This window comes from Castor canadensis, chromosome 6, assembly GCF_047511655.1.
Source record: "Castor canadensis chromosome 6, mCasCan1.hap1v2, whole genome shotgun sequence".
Taxonomy (NCBI): domain Eukaryota; kingdom Metazoa; phylum Chordata; class Mammalia; order Rodentia; family Castoridae; genus Castor; species Castor canadensis.
The window spans coordinates 170,463,446-170,467,627 of record NC_133391.1 but is presented as its reverse complement, the minus strand read 5'-3'; the positions used below and the strand labels follow the sequence as shown (position 1 = coordinate 170,467,627).

General features: G+C 44.0%; 1 pseudogene; it reads left to right on the top strand.

The window, feature by feature from the left end:
* The first annotated feature begins 1,026 nt into the window (after positions 1–1,026).
* Positions 1,027–2,348, top strand: LOC109702550 (heterogeneous nuclear ribonucleoprotein A3 pseudogene; annotated as a pseudogene).
* The last annotated feature ends 1,834 nt before the right edge of the window (positions 2,349–4,182 follow it).

Sequence of the window (4,182 nt, the reverse complement as noted above, 5' to 3'; positions counted from 1 at the left end):
TCATCAGTTATTAAGCCTTGAGACATTTACAGCATTCAATTCATTAATTAAAATATCCTAATTGTACCCCCAAACCTTCAGGCTCCTAATAGAAGCACTGAATAGAGTTTATGTAGCACTAAACATTTTTGGAGTACTATCATGTTCAATATTTAACATTTGATCATGTTGTAAGTGTGTGAGGGACACGAGTGAGAAGAATAGCATTCTGGATATGTACTGATTAATCTTCTCAAGTTTCCACAGCTGGTAAAGATGCCTGTGAATGTTCTCTTTTGGTCTTTCAGTCTTAAATTCTGTTCTCTTTTTGAAGGAAAGGATGTCAACTGAAAGTAGGCCTATATTCAAGTCGCAATTTTACAGAGGTGAACATTTTATCAGTGTATGTCACGATCCCACTGGTGGTAGTCACAGGTGAATAGCTTTTGTCATAACTTCAGACAACTCGCTCATGGCAACCAGTTCAGCACTTTTATCCAGTTTTTAATCTGTGTGCTTTTGCTTCACTTTGCCTTAGCTTACCTCAGCATTTTAAGCTGTTTTCTGCTACATTATCGTGCTGCATGTTCTGCTGGAGGAGGAGCCAGCTATCTGCACAGTGAGCACAGAGTGACAGCCATGTGATCCCATGGGCAAAGGTCAAGGGAGAGACCCCATTTCACAGAGAAAATCACACTCTGAGCTGTTGTTTGGGCATCAGTGTCCTGTGAGGTCAAATTTGAGAACCGCAGATTGCAATAAAAGGGAAGGAACCTGTGAAGGATGAAATTTGCTGTGCCTAATGTTCCTATAGACAGTTGGTATGGTTTAGAGTACTGGAGGCTAAGACTTGAGCAAGCCTCTCAACTCCTTTTCCCATCTGAGGGAAAATATGAAGTGAGGCAAGGGGGAGAAAGCTGGGCCTATACTTGTGAGCACCCAGCCAGTGGGAAAGAGAAGGGTCCTGAAGGCATGACCATATTTTCACTGTCAAGAAACCCTGTTCCATACTGAACTCCAGTTGGAAGAGGCAAGTCCGGTCTCAAAATGGAAGGCCATGATCCAAAGGAACCAGAGCAGCTGTTTATTGGTGGTCTGAGTTTTGAAACTACAGATGATAGTTTAAGAGAGCATTTTGAGAAATGGGGCACACTCACAGATTTTGTGTTAATGAGACACCCCCAAACAAAACATCCCAGGGGCTTTGGCTTTGTGACTTACTCTTGTGTTGAAGAGGTAGATGCAGCAATGTGCACTCAACCACACAAGGTGATGGGCATGTAGTGGAATCATAGAGAGCTATTTCTGGAGAAGATTCTGTAAAGCCTAGTGCCCATCTACCAGTGAAGAAAATTTTTGTTGGTGGTATTAGAGAAGATACAGAAGAATATAATTTGAAAGACTACTTTGAAAAGTATGGCAAGATTGAAACCGCAGAAGCTATGGAAGATAGGCAGAGTGGAAAAAAGAGAGGCTTTGCTTCTGTAACTTTTGATGATCATGATACAGTTGATAAAACTGTTGCTCAGAAATACCACACTATTAATGGGCATAATTGTGAAGTGATAAAACCCCTTTCTAAACAAGAGATGCAGTCTGTTGGATCACAGACAGGTTGTGGAGATGGACCTGGCAACTTTATGGGTCATGGAGGAAACTTTGGAGGTGGTGGAGGTAATTTTGGCCATGGTGGAAGAGGAGGTTATGGCGGGGGAGGTGGTAGCATCAGAGGTAGTTGTGGAGGAGGGGATGGTGGCAACTACAGCAGTGTCCCTGGTTATAGTAGTAGAGGAAGATGTGGTGGTGGTGGACCAGGATGTGGGAACCAAGGTGGTGGAGGAGGTGATGATGGTTACGGTGAAGGAGGAAATTTTCGTGGTGGTAACTGTGGTGGTGGTGGGGGGGGCTGTAATGATTTTGGAAATTATAGTGGACAACAGCAGTCACATTGGTGGTGGTTATGGATTTGGTGGTGGAAGTGGCAGATATGGTAGCAGAAGGTTTTAAAAACAGCAGAAAAAGGGCTACAGTTCTTAGCAGGAGAGAGAGCGAGGAGTTGTCAGGAAAACTGCAGGTCACTTTGAGACAGTCGTCCCAAATGCATTAGAGGAACTGTAAAAATCTGCCACAGGAGGAACAATGATCCATAGACAGAAAGTTACTGCAGCTTAAACAGGAAACACTTCTTGTTCAGGACTGTCATAGCCACAGTTTGCAAAAGTGCAGCTACTGATTAATGCAGTGTAGTGTCAATTAGATGCACATTCCTGAGGTCTTTTATCTGTTGTAGCTTTGTCTTTTTTTTTTCCTTTTCATTACATCAGGTATATTGCCCTGTAAATTGTGGTAGTGGTACCAGGAATAAAAAATTAAGGAATTTTTAACTTTTCAAAACGAAAGAAAGAAAGAAAGAAACCCTTTTTCTCCCTGGGACCCTGTCCTCTGCAAAGGCAGATGACTTGAAGACTGACATGAGACTGATTTGCAGATGGCATTTGATTCCAAGTAATGCAACAAATCCGCATCTCCAAGTGCTCGATGTGCAAAGCTGCACACACGTTGCTGATGCATGTCCTCTATTCCCTGTTGCTCTTGGCCTGGTGAAGAAAGCTAAATTTAATAATTCTGGTAATTATGAAGTAGACAGTGGACCTCAGCTTCCCTCTACATTCAACAGTATCTGACCAGGCAGGTCCTGAACCCACTGAGAGACCAAAGGCTGATGTGAGTGGATGGGTCTGAGTGTGTTTGTGAAGGTGCAGGTGAGTGTGTAGGGATGTGAGTTCATAACTGAGTGGAGAGGCAAGTGTAAGTGTTTATGTGTCCTTCTATAAGAGTGGGGGTATGACAGTGTGTGAGATAGGGGTCTCAGTGTGGACTGAGTTGTTGCAATCAGAAGAGAAGTGGAGAGAGCCCCTTTGGCACTTTCCAAGGGAAATACAGAATCTGGGCTTTGGCTGAATTCATGCACATATGTGTTGTTGAAACTTCACACTGACCCTAAGATCCTGGAAAAATGACACAGAGCCTTCAATGTGGTGAGTGAGATCTGTCCTCAACACATATTCCCTTTGTTCTTACCCTGGCCCGGCAGTGTCTGTACCTCGCAGCAGCTCTGAGTTCTCTGCATGGGATCTCTTTATCAGTGGAAGGACATCTGGAACCTTTCCTGCAGCTGTTTCTTCTTCTTCCTTCACTTTCCAGCCTGTCCTCCCAGCCGCTCCATATTCTCACAACGTACAATGTTGAGCACTTTGGGATAATAACTTCAAAAGGAAATGACTTGGAAAAGACTGTTTGTTAATTTTAGATTCTGCTTCCTAAACCTATTCAAGCAACAAATCACCACAAAAGCACAGAGGGATCCTTGAATTTGCTGCCTCTGCTTTGCCCTGCAGAAATTGCCCATAATTGGAAGACCTAACCAGGGAGCTTGGCTGAAGTACTTTGCCCTCACAGGAAGTAAGGGTGATCCTCATGAAGCCCACCTTTCTTGGGAATTTTGAGAGCTGCGCTGGAGCAGGGGAGGACCAGTCACCACAGCCATCTTTTCTGCCAAATATCTCTGAGGAAACAGCCCACATGCCCCAAGGCAGCCTCTTTCACTGCAGCACTTCTGGGATAAAAGAGAAATGCCTTCATTTCAGAAAAAGGTACCCAGGCAGTAACAGGAAGACAGAGAGTTGAACATTCCAGGGATGTGAACCTCAGGCAAGGAGCCAAGAAACTCGAGTTGTAAAGTATAATATTCCTATATGGAAATGTTCAGTGCCAACTGCCTGAGACATCCTGCCTTATTCATGAGCATCACTGTTTGCATGAGGAAGCTTGTTTGCTGCAGACTAAACCAGGACCAAGAGCTCTCAGTGGTAGCACCTCGCCTGGTGAGTGCTGTGACAATGATGCTGAGCTGAGTTGTCACCCAGGTGTCAGGAACAGAGCCATCCTCTACCCTGGTCTCTGTCTTTGGTCCACTCTGCAGCTCAGTACAAACATAATGATGTAGTTATGCCTGTTTCTTTATTGAATTTTGATTCTTATGATATTTGTAGTTTAAGAGTCAACCCAGGGCCAAAGAGAAAATTAGTCATACTGTGCAAGGCTTTTTATGTCATTTCTAGCATTTTAGGAGCCAAGATACTTTGGTTTCCACAAAGACCATCACGTGCAGCAGGACTACTTTACCTGAGCTTCTCCTTCTGG